This window comes from Thalia democratica, unplaced genomic scaffold (assembly GCF_965202585.1).
Source record: "Thalia democratica unplaced genomic scaffold, ktThaDemo2.hap1.1 HAP1_SCAFFOLD_1619, whole genome shotgun sequence".
In the NCBI taxonomy this organism is placed as follows: Eukaryota; Metazoa; Chordata; class Thaliacea; order Salpida; family Salpidae; genus Thalia; species Thalia democratica.
The window spans coordinates 1-12,500 of NW_028140449.1; the positions used below are offsets into that span (position 1 = coordinate 1).

General features: G+C 32.6%; 6 non-coding genes and 1 pseudogene across 6 annotated transcripts; all 7 read left to right on the forward strand.

Moving 5' to 3' along the window:
• On the forward strand, positions 1–679 carry LOC145848709 (large subunit ribosomal RNA; annotated as a pseudogene; the record flags this gene model as incomplete).
• A 522-nt stretch (positions 680–1,201) lies between these two features.
• On the forward strand, positions 1,202–1,397 carry LOC145848703 (U2 spliceosomal RNA). Its single transcript, XR_014372127.1, has one exon. It is a non-coding gene; the product is annotated as a U2 spliceosomal RNA (small nuclear RNA).
• Positions 1,398–1,478: 81 nt separating this feature from the next.
• Positions 1,479–1,593, forward strand: LOC145848705 (U5 spliceosomal RNA). The gene has a single exon (XR_014372129.1). It is a non-coding gene; the product is annotated as a U5 spliceosomal RNA (small nuclear RNA).
• Positions 1,594–3,309: 1,716 nt separating this feature from the next.
• LOC145848702 (5S ribosomal RNA) lies at positions 3,310–3,428 on the forward strand. Its single transcript, XR_014372126.1, has one exon. It is a non-coding gene; the product is annotated as a 5S ribosomal RNA (ribosomal RNA).
• A 3,405-nt stretch (positions 3,429–6,833) lies between these two features.
• Positions 6,834–6,952, forward strand: LOC145848710 (5S ribosomal RNA). The gene has a single exon (XR_014372133.1). It is a non-coding gene; the product is annotated as a 5S ribosomal RNA (ribosomal RNA).
• A 3,286-nt stretch (positions 6,953–10,238) lies between these two features.
• Positions 10,239–12,045, forward strand: LOC145848707 (small subunit ribosomal RNA). The gene has a single exon (XR_014372131.1). It is a non-coding gene; the product is annotated as a small subunit ribosomal RNA (ribosomal RNA).
• Positions 12,046–12,228: 183 nt separating this feature from the next.
• LOC145848714 (5.8S ribosomal RNA) lies at positions 12,229–12,381 on the forward strand. Its single transcript, XR_014372136.1, has one exon. It is a non-coding gene; the product is annotated as a 5.8S ribosomal RNA (ribosomal RNA).
• The last annotated feature ends 119 nt before the right edge of the window (positions 12,382–12,500 follow it).

Consider the following 12,500-nt stretch of genomic DNA (forward strand, 5'->3'; position numbering starts at 1 on the left):
CACTTGATTTTGATTTTCAGTACCAATACAGACCGCGAAAGCGTGGCCTATCGATCCTTTTGACCTTGAGAGTTTCAAGCAAGAGGTGTCAGAAAAGTTACCACAGGGATAACTGGCTTGTGGCAGCCAAGCGTTCATAGCGACGTTGCTTTTTGATCCTTCGATGTCGGCTCTTCCTATCATTGTGAAGCAGAATTCACCAAGCGTTGGATTGTTCACCCACTAATAGGGAACGTGAGCTGGGTTTAGACCGTCGTGAGACAGGTTAGTTTTACCCTACTGATGGAGCGTTGTTGCGATAGTAATTCTGTTTAGTACGAGAGGAACCGCAGATTCAGACATTTGGTTCATGTGTTTGGCTGATAAGCCAATGATGCGAAGCTACCATCTGAGGGATTATGACTGAACGCCTCTAAGTCAGAATCCCGCCTAGAAGCGACGATGCATTCGTGCCTCGCCCTCGATAGACAAAGCTAGACGGCCGTTGGGTCGTCACCGCGTCTAGTACCGACCTTCATGGGTGCGACAAGCGTCGCCCTGAGTTAGTGTCAGCTCCCTCGTCGAAAGGCGAGGTGCTAAATCATTTGCAAACGACCTAGTTGAAGATCGGGGTGTTGTGATCGTTAGAGCAGTTTTCCGCTGCGATTCGTTGAGAGTAAGCCTTTGATCTACGATTTGTCCTTTCATCTGAAGTCGTCAGACTGAAGAAAAAGGGCCTGAGCGACGCTCGCCGAAAGGCGGGTGTTGCTCTTTTTTTTTCGCATTTTTTTTCGCGGATTTTTTTACATCTTGAGAAAAAAAATTTTGGCGACGACCGTCTTTGTTGATGGTCGTCGCCTTTTTTTCGTTCAATTTATTCATTTTATTTTTAGGCGACGACCATCTTAGTTGATGGTCGTCGCCTTTTATCTTTCAATTTTTTCAATACGTTGTTCATGGCGACGACCATCTTAGTTGATGGTCGTCGCCTTTTATCTTTCAATTTTTTCAATACGTTGTTCATGGCGACGACCATCTTAGTTGATGGTCGTCGCTTTTTTTTATTTCAACTTACTTTCTTTATACTTTAGAGACATTTAAAGGTGATTTTGTACCGTATTCACTGTGCATTTATCCCCCAATTAAGTGACTAATGCGAGTGGTCGTCACAAGCTCTTCGAAGTCTTCGTTTGTTTATTAAAAAAACGGATACTAAGAAGGCATCGCTTCTCGGCTCATTGAGCTAAGATCAAGTGTAGTATCTGTTCTTCGAAGTTTGATCGCTTCGAGAAGGACCACGCGTCCTTCCCATGATCAAACGACTTTTTGTCAACCGACGTGCAGTTCAGACAATTTATTGTCCTGCTCGTCAAGAGTCGGTCCGGTATTGCAGTACCTCCGGAATCGGCTCGCCTCCCCTCTGGGGGAGTTTGTATACATTTATTCACAACCTGTAGCATGGTAAAGCCCATAGAAAAAGCCTTGGCAACCGTTGCTAATCACTCTGGCTTCAGTTCAGTACACGAATGAATCTTTCGCCTTTTACTAAAGATTTCCGTGGACAGGAGCAATTTCAATGAGTCTTAACAGACTTTTTTTCGGCTGTCGACAGTCTTCTGACATCGGCAGCTTGCACATATTTAACATACAAAAACATGGCTTCAAGAAACATTTTCCGGTTTTTCTTAGCTTCCAATTATGTGACAAAGAAAATTTCATAAAGAATTATCGCAGGTTTTTTCACAGAATATGTTATTTTCATTTTAGTTGATGTTTTTATTTCATGTTTTATTTTTTAATGTACTTATTGGGTGCTGAAAGATTGATAATCGAACAATCTACCGAAATATTAATAATATTGAAAAATTTAAATTTCGAAATAACCTACCTACGGTTAATCTACACGCGTTTAGAAGCCGTAAAAAAATATTTTCGACTTTGTAATGGACCAAACAAAAAATATAGAAAAAATTATCGAAAAAAAAATCTTTTAAAACTTACCTTACGTTAGTCCTTATGCGTTGCGAAGCTCAAAAAAAATATTTTCGACCTTATAATAGAACAAACAAAGAAAATAGAAAAATTTTCCAAAAAAATAAAAAGTCGAAATTCGAAAAAAGAAGAAAAGTGGTCCTTTTCTAGGAGTTTTTTATTCCCAAAAAATGGGTCGATGTCCCCGTAACCCCTAAAAAAAGGGGGTCGAAATAACATTTTTTCATCATGCCTCAAATGGGCTGAAAAATTTTTACGGGGTCTCTGGACCAAACAAAAACGATCTGTCGAGTCAGAATTCCGAAAATCGAAAATTCCCGAAATTTCTGTACTTAAGAGGCGGGGCGCCCACTATCGACAAAAGTGTGCCAAAACCCACAAACGTTGTGTTACGCGCGCTAAGATAAATACAAGCCTGATTGCTGAAAATGTATTCTATTTGAATAAGGTAAGTATCAACACCAAGGAAGCAATTCCTTTATTATAAACTCATACTCTGACATTGCGCTAATATTGCTCGTGAATTGTTATTTAGTTTAAAAATATAATTTATATTACTTTTATTTTATTTTACTATTTTATATTTTTATTAAAAAATTTCTTGTTTAGTTTCTAAGCAACCACAGTTACGTTTATATGTTTAGTTCTATTGTATTCTATATTTATCGATAATTTAATAAATGTTTTAAAAGACTATTCTGGTTTTCCACGCTCTCTTCAAAAATGTGAGTTCTTTTAATTCTTCCACTTAATTATTCATTTTAAAGTAAACAACTAGTTATACTATACAACTAGTTATATTATTACATTATAATGTATGTGTATTATATACTATCATTTTATAACATAAACATAGTTGAGTTATTAAATTAAACGTCAAATATTTTATTACCTAAAATTAAGTTAATCGTAAAATCTGATGTAGTATGAGATATTCCTTAGAAACTAACTATAAATATTCTTGAAGTAAAACAATACCATCTATAAATAGAACAATGAGAAATAGTAAAACAAACTAAACACAACATGTTTATTTTAACAATATTTTTTATTTAGTTTAATCTAATCTAGTTTACTTAATAAACTTTACTTCTAATTATCATAGTATTTAATATAGAATATAGTTAACAATCTTTTAAACAAAGTCTTAAATAAAGTTACAGGGAGTAATTGTAATTAAAACACCAAAAAAAAAAGGTATTAATAAAAAAAATACTTACATCAAGTTAAAATTTTATAAGGATTAATTTTAAAATATCAAATCGATTGTAAATCAAGTGCAAATAGGTTTTTTAAACAAACCGAAGGGTTTATAAAGGCTTGTAAACGGTTTCAGACGCCTACGACCATACCACACTGAGCACACCCCATCTCGTCCGATCTGGGAAGTTAAGCAGTGTCGGGCGTGGTTAGTACTTAGATGGGTGACCGCTTGGGAATACCACGTGCCGTAGGCTTTTGCTTTTTGAATTCATCTTTTTTGTACTATTTTTCTTTCTGACCTATTTATACTTATTACTCGTTTATTTACATTTTTTTAACGCTTAAAAGAAAAGTAACTTCTAGTTATTAGCAAATAAAAACGTAAGCCAATCAGATAACGTTATTTGCTGTTTAAACCAATTAGAGCGCTAAAAAAGTGGTTTGACCAGTTTGAGATATCGAAAAAATAATTGCACCATCTTGTAGAGTACAATTTTCTGAGTTAAAATTAATACAATTAGTCTTTTATACTAAAACTTAAAAGTTTTTTTGTCCACAAACAAATCACTTGAAAAATCAAACGAAAATAAATTTTGCACTTTTGTATTGTGAGTCATAATAAGTTATTTACTGTTACCAACAGATACTAGCAAAAGCTTCTTAAAGTTTTGTATTAACTTAATGTATTTGTAATAAATTTTACTTAATAGAAACTATTGAATTACGTTTACTTAGTTTACTTTTGTATGTGTATTAAATATATAGCAATTTTGTTTGAACTTAAATAAGGACTATTAAACTATTAAAAGAAAACTATCAAAGTTTACTAACTCAAAAGCTAAATCTTAGTTTTATTGTTATAAACATTTATGTTGTAATTTACTAATAACTAAATGAGTTTATTTCAAACAAAAAGAATTAAATAATGTTATGTTATGTCAAGCCTCCTATATGAGGTATATAGGTATATAAGGTATACAAGCTTATGTTTGAAAGTTATAATAATAAAAATAAAAATAAATATTTAGTTGGTAAAATTTGTATGTTTTAATATGCTTTGAAATTAGAGTTAGTATAGAAGTTTTTTTTTAAGTATAATAAATATAAATATTTAGTTACTAACAATAAACTAAAATACCAATTTTGTAGTTATTACAAAAAAAAAAACAAAAATATTATACAAAAGTTTCATAATTATAAGCTTTGAATAACTTTACTTCATAACTATATTCATGTTTGCATATTTAAATTATAAAAAGTTAGTGTTTTGTGTATTGACTTTATGATTATTTTATTTTAGTAACTGTTAGTTTTATACTTTAATAAAAGAAATATGGTTAACAAGTAAGTTAAAAATGAAAGAAGCATAAAAAAACACACTATTTAACTGCTTATTCAATAGTTTGATTATTTAATTATTTTTCTGTTATATAGTTTAATCGTATTGTATAAAAAATACAGAGGTTTAAAGTAAGTTTGAATAAAAATAAAACAAAACATATAAAAAACAGTTCAAATACATAGTTTTTTTTTTTAATGTTCGCGATGGAGAAAACAATGGAGAAAATTTAATTCTTTAATAATAAGTAGTAATTTAAAAAAAAAATAATACAAATAAAGTTATACAATATATATACAATAGTTTGTCAAACTAGGCAAAAAAGAGTAGGCCACCACTACAATCCAATGTTCCAACTGGAAATTCAATGAGATCGTTACTGTACTTGTGATGAACGTTGATAATCCCAAAGATTGTAAGTCGAAGGCCTTACCCAACCTAACCAGCGCACTGGTTTTCTTACAACTGAATTAATCAACATTTAATATTGAATATAATCATTATTGATAGATAGAGGAATGTTGACAATCAACAACAGATTGTAAGTCAAAGGCATTACTCGACCAAAGTACCCACAACCTAGATTGAACAACATTTATTAGATAGATTTGTTTATTGATAGATAGAGAAATATTGACAATCCACAACAGATTGTAAGTCAAAGGCATTACTCGACCCAAGTACCCACAACCTAGATTGAACAACATTTGTTAGATAGATTTGTTAAATAGATAGATAGTACAGTATAATCTCAAAGAATTTGAAGTTGAACATTGAACAATAGTGGCCACCATTTCAGGCCTGCTGGCAGCTAGATTACAGCCCCCGGCTACGCAGACCTGCAATATTGATGAAAAAAAACAGTATATATATTTCCGAATCTGACTTTGAGTACTTTTTATATATTATTAACAAAGTTTTTTAGGGGTAATATCTGTTTAGTTCTTTAATATATCTTTAAAATAAAACACTAAATTAATAACATAATAATAATAATATTTTGTTTTTAATTCGTTAATAAAGTTATTTAATAATATTATATATTAAATGTATATAATAAGTTTAAGTAATAAAATAAATATAATATAACAAATATATTGTATAATAATAATTTTAAAATTAGTAAAAAATAAATAAACATAGTTGAGTTATCAAATTAAACAAACTAGAACGTCAAGTATTTAATTACTAAAATTAATTTAATTTAAATTCAAATTGACACTGTAATTGACATGTAATTGTAATTGACAAAATTATAAAAATCAACCTATTTATATAGCAAAATATTTCTTTATCTTTGTCGTGGCGTTGGGTCTTTGGTCTTGACAGCTAACTCATAAGCGGAAGGTTGTGAGATCGAGTCCCGCTAGTCGTCACGCAAGACATATACTTGAGAGCCGGAGTTAAATTTCTTTGTCATTTGAATTTGAACGCCTGCTAGACAGGCAATTTTTTTGTTATTTAGTGATTTATTAAAGCAGTTTTGCGTTTTACGTTTTTAGCAGACATGCAGTTTCCACTATGACATTGTTTACGTTAATTAATTGTCTCTCAAAATATATTTATATTATATCACATTAAATGAAAAAATAAGTTAACTATCTTATATTAATTTAAATAACGTTTATATAACCTTTTACTAAATTTTTATAAGTTTAATATTCTTATCAATTATTTTATATATTACTTTTTTAAGGTGTTTAAAACTTTTAGAAGCTGTATGTAATGTCTTTTAGTTTAATAGTTCTGTTAAACTATAAAAAAATATAAACATGGTTGAGTTATCAAATTAAACAAAATAGAACGTCAAGTATATAATTACTAAAATTAATTTAATTAAAAAAAAATCTCAGGTAATCTAAAATGTCAGGAATTATTTAAAAATAAATATAAATTTAAAACTTATTATATTGAAAAGATTGATGAATAATACTCTTGAATGTATGCAAGCAATGTTTGTATTTGTAATGCAATAACATAAATGGATAGATCAATGACAAATTGTAAACATATTGTATTATTTTATTTTACGATTTTATTTATTTAATTCAATAATTCAATAAACTTTACTTCTACTTGTCCTGGTCTTAGGTAATTTATAGATAACAATTATTTAAACAAACACTTTTGTACAGTTACAATACAGTTTTAGTACAGTTTGGGGAGTAACTGTTGATAAAAAAAAACAAAAAAAAAGGTTAATTCAGGTTAAAATTTTATAAGGAATAATTTTAAAATATCAAATTGATTGTAAATCAAGTGCAAATAGGTTTTTTAAACAAACCGAAGGGTTTATAAAGGCTTGTAAACGCTTTCAAACGCCTACGACCATACCACACTGAGCACACCCCATCTCGTCCGATCTGGGAAGTTAAGCAGTGTCGGGCGTGGTTAGTACTTAGATGGGTGACCGCTTGGGAATACCACGTGCCGTAGGCTTTTGCTTTTTGAATTCATCTTTTTGTACTATTTTTCTTTTCTGACCTATTTATACATATTACTCGTTTATTTACATTTCTTTAAATTCTAGTTATTAGCAAATAAAAACGTAAGCCAATCAGATAACGTTATTTGCTGTTTAAACCAATTAGAGCGCTAAAAAAGTGGGTTTGACCAGTTTGAGATATCGAAAAAAATAATGGCACCATCTTGTAGAGTACAATTTTCTGAGTTAAAATTAATACAATTAGTCTTTTATACTAAAACTTAAAAAGTTTTTTTTGTCCACAAACAAATCACTTGAAAAATCAAACGAAAATAAATTTTGCACTTTTGTATTGTGAGTCATAATAAGTTATTTACTGTTACCAACAGATACTAGCAAAAGCTTTTTAAAGTTTTGTATTAACTTAATGTATTTGTACTTAGTTTAAATTAATAGAGTTTATTTGGTTTACTTTATTATGTGTATTGAATGTGATACAACTAAAACAAAACAAACAAGGAGAGTACTTGAATAGAACCAACACAATTTACAGACCAGTTGTGTACTAAACTTAAAGCAATTCTGAATAGTGAATATGCAGTTATTATTATAAGTTCAAAGTTCACTTTAACTTAATTTAATGTATTTTGTAAATTGGTTTTATTTAATAGATAGTAGTGAATTACTTTATTTAATTTACTTTAGTATGTGTTATATAACTTTATTTAAACAAGAAGCAAAACGGGATTATACTTTCAATAAAACTACACAATTTACAGACCAGTTGTGTACTAAATTTAAAGCAATTCTGAATAGTGAATAATGCAGTTATTATTATAAGTTCAAAGTTCATTTTTATTTATTTTAATGTATTTTGTAAATTGGTTTTATATAATAGATAGTAGTGAATTACTTTATTTAATTTACTTTAGTATGTGTTGTATAACTTTATTTAAACCAGAAGCAAAACGGGATTATACTTTCAATAAACTACACAATTTACAGACCAGTTGTGTACTAAATAAAAAGCTATTGTGAATAGTGAATATGCAATTGTTATTATAAGTTTATAAGTTCACAGTTTACAAAAGCTTAACAATTTAGTTATTATTTTGTTCATATTTGCATATCTAATTTATGAAAAGTTAGTGTTATGTGTATTGGCTTTTTAATTTCTTTATTTGTAGAACTGCTAGTTTTATATTCTAAAGAACATGTTTAAATAAATATGTTTAACAAGTAACTTAAAAATGGAAGAAATATATTGTATATATTGAACTATTTATATTTATTCTAGCTATTTGCTTAGTGTATTTATTAATGTGATTATTTTATTTTGTTGTTTGTCTTATAGTTTAATCGTATTGTGTTGAAATATATATAACAAATACAGAGGTTTAAAGTAAGTTTAAATGAAAATAAAATAAGACATATAGTTGAAATTATAAAATTATAGTTTTAAAAAAATAGTTTTTTTTTTTTTTCTTTGTTTGTTTGATTGTTTGTTTATTATATAATCGCGACGTTTCATTTTATTACTTTTAAGCATACTAAATATAATAATAGGTATAGTTATAGGAAAAATTCTATTAGTTTCTAATGTAATAAAAAAGTTTATTTCCACAAATAAATAAATACCTGAAAAATCAAATGAAAAATAAATTTCGCACTCTTGTATTGTGAGTCATAATAGGTTATTTACTGTTACCAACAGATACTAGCGAAGGCTTTTTTAAAGTTTCTATGTTAATTCAATGTATTTGTACTTAGTTTTATTAAAATGACAGTATTTTTAGTTAAGTATGTTTATTTAACGTTGTGTAACTCAAGTAAAACCAGAAGCAAATAAGGAGACTACTTTCAATAAACTACACAAATTAAAAATATATTATTATTTATAAATCAATCGTGTTGTGTTTCAAAATACATTTTTCAAATAATGTTTTACAAGTATTTATCAGTTATTTAGTTTTTCTTTTTATAGTTTAGCTGTATTGTTTTATTTATTTGTTATTATTTTTATTTAAATTGTTTGCTTATTATATTTATCGCCATGTGCTTAAAAAAATAAAACAACTATAAAGGTTTAAAAAGTAAGTTTAAATAAAAATAAAATGAAACATATAAAATAAGTTTATGATTTTTTTATTATTATTATTTTTAATTTAATTGTTTGCTTATTATATTTATCGCGATGTGCTTAAAAGAATAGAACAAATACAAAGGTTTAAATTGTAAGTTTAAATAAAATAAAATGTAACATATAAAATAAGCTTATGTTTGATTTTTTTATTTTATTTTTATTTATTTTATTTTAATTGTTTGTTTATTATATTTATCGCGATCTGCTTAAAAAAATAAAACGAGTATTAAGGTTTGAAAAGGTTATTAAATAAAAATAAAATGAAACATATAAATAAGCTTATGTTTTTATTTTTTATTTTTTTTTTATTATTATTTTTATTCAATTGTTTGTTTATTATATTTATCGCAATGTGCTTAAAACGATAAAACAAATATAAAGATTTAAAAAGTAAGTTTAAATAAAAAATAATACAAATAAAGCTTATTTATAATAAACAAACATATTTAAAACATTATAAAAAGTAGTTTTATATATATTATTTTTTATTTATTTCTTTTAAACATATTAAATAAAGTATAAAAAAAGTATTAAAACATTTAAACGTAGCATAAATAAGCTTAAAATATTAAAAAAATTGAAAAGAAACAAAGAAATTTAAAAAAAATCGGGAAAAATCGGCCAAAAAAGTTCAACAACAACATTTGAGCATCATACGCGTATGCATTACTTTACACTAGTGAGAGAGACGTGTTTGTGCGTTCGGTCGACTTGGCGAGAAAGCGGGCTTAAAGCATTACTGTTTAGCACCCGAGGCGCGGCTATTGCAGCGGCGGCGAACGTGCTATGTAAACGCATCGGAGCAGCGTATGAAAAACTACAAGCGTCCAGCGGCGGTAGGCTTATAGCTTTGCGAAGTCGTCGAGACGAGTAGCCGACGCAGGCACGGCTCGAGGCGGGTAACTGGCAGCAGACAGATGGCGTGTTGCTGCTGACGAGTTAACCGGCAGAAGGCAAACGGTTGGTCGGGAGAAAGAACAAGTCAGTTGTATAGCTGCATGCTGCAGTCGACGCGGGCTGGCGCTTTAAACAGCAAAAGGCCGGCGCCGACTTTCAGTAACGTTCGCAAGGCTTTTTAAGCCGAGTGATAGAAAAGGTCTGTATTTATACAGTAAAAACGCTCAGTCGAGCAACGGGTTTAAACGCCCTCGGATAGTTATCTGGTTGATCCTGCCAGTAGTCATATGCTTGTCTCAAAGATTAAGCCATGCAAGTGTAAGTACGAGCTCACGTACAGTGAAACTGCGAATGGCTCATTAAATCAGTTATGGTTCATTTGATTGTACGCTTTTACATGGATAACTGTGGCAATTCTAGAGCTAATACATGCGTAAAGCGCCGAACTGACGTGAGGCGCGCATTTATCAGACCAAAACTAACCGGCTTTCGGGTCGTTACAATGGTGACTCTGGATAAGCTTGCGGATCGCACGGCCTAGTGCTGGCGACATCTCATTAAAGCAACTGCCCTATCAACTATCGTCGGTACGGTATCGGCCTACCGAGGTTGTAACGGGTGACGGAGAATCAGGGTTCGATTCCGGAGAGGGAGCCTGAGAAACGGCTACCACATCCAAGGAAGGCAGCAGGCGCGCAAATACCCATTCCGGCTCGGGGAGGTAGTGACGAAAAATAACAATGCAGACCTCGTACGAGGTCCTGCAATTGGAATGAGTACACTTTAAACTTTTTAACGAGTATCCATTGGAGGGCAAGTCTGGTGCCAGCAGCCGCGGTAATTCCAGCTCCAAAAGTGTATATTTAAGTTGTTGCGGTTGAAAAGCTCGTAGTTGGATATAGGGACGGCGAGGTTGGTCGGTCGAAAGGCTAGCACTGGCCTCGTTGTTCTTGTTGGTCGGTGCCTTCGCGGTGCTCTTAACTGAGTGTTGCGGTGGTCCGGCAAGTTTACCTTGAAAAAATTAGAGTGTTCAAAGCAGGCTTTACGCTTGTATAATGTTGCATGGAATAATGGAATAGGACCTCGGTTCTATTTTGTTGGTTTTCGGAGCACGAGGTAATGATTAATAGGAACGGACGGGGGCATCCGTACTGTGCCGTTAGAGGTGAAATTCTTGGATCGGCGCAAGACGAACGACTGCGAAAGCATTTGCCAAGAATGTTTTCTTTAATCAAGAGCGAAAGTCAGAGGTTCGAAGACGATCAGATACCGTCCTAGTTCTGACCTTAAACGATGCCGACTAGCGATCGGGCAGTGTCGAACTTAAGAACTGTCCGGCAGCTTCCGGGAAACCAAAGTCTTTGGGTTCCGGGGGAAGTATGGTTGCAAAGCTGAAACTTAAAGGAATTGACGGAAGGGCACCACCAGGGAGTGGAGCCTGCGGCTTATTTGACTCAACACGGGAAATCTCACCCGGCCCGGACACAGCGAGGATTGACAGATTGAGAGCTCTTTCTTGATTCTGTGGGTGGTGGTGCATGGCCGTTCTTAGTTGGTGGAGCGATTTGTCTGGTTAATTCCGATAACGAACGAGACTCTTACTTGCTAAATAGCTGCTCGACCCATTGGGTCGGAGACAACTTCTTAGAGGGACTAGTGGCGTTTAGCCACACGAGATTGAGCAATAACAGGTCTGTGATGCCCTTAGATGTTCGGGGCCGCACGCCGCGCTACACTGACCGGATCATCGTGTGTTCCCTAGGCCGAAGGTCCGGGTAATCCGTTGAACCCCGGTCGTGCTAGGGATAGGACTTGCAATTGTTTCCCTTGAACGAGGAATTCCCAGTAAGCGCGAGTCATTAAGCTTGCGTTTGATTACGTCCCTGCCCTTTGTACACACCGCCCGTCGCTACTACCGATTGAATGGTTTAGTGAGGTCCTCCGATTGAGCCTGGTACGTGCGGCAACGCACTCGCCGGTGTTCGAAAAGACGATCGAACTTGATCATTTAGAGGAAGTAAAAGTCGTAACAAGGTTTCCGTAGGTGAACCTGCGGAAGGATCATTAACGAATCGAAATTTGATTTCAAGCGACGTCTCTTCTTCGAAGGGGACCGAGCCCTGTAACTGTTATAGTTCGGTCGCGTTGCTTCCTGACAGCGGGAGTAATAATTCAGCACGCAAGTGCTGGCGCGGCCGCTTCTTTTTGAACACGATTTTTTGGTTGCATTGAGATTGATTAACACGAGAGATCTCTTAGCGGTGGATCACTCGGCTCGAGCGTCGATGAAGGACGGAGCTAGCTCCGAGAAGTAATGTGAATTGCAGGACACATTGAGCATCGATATTCTGAACGCGTATTGCGGCCTCGGGTAATCCTGGGGCCACGTCCGTCTCAGGGTCTTTAACACACCGATCCTTTCATTAGTTTGAAAGTGCCTGCGACTCGTTTCTTAATTGAGGAGCGTGTCGTCAAAGACAGCTGGTCTGGCGATTTCACAGCTGAAGCGTGAGCAGCCTGCT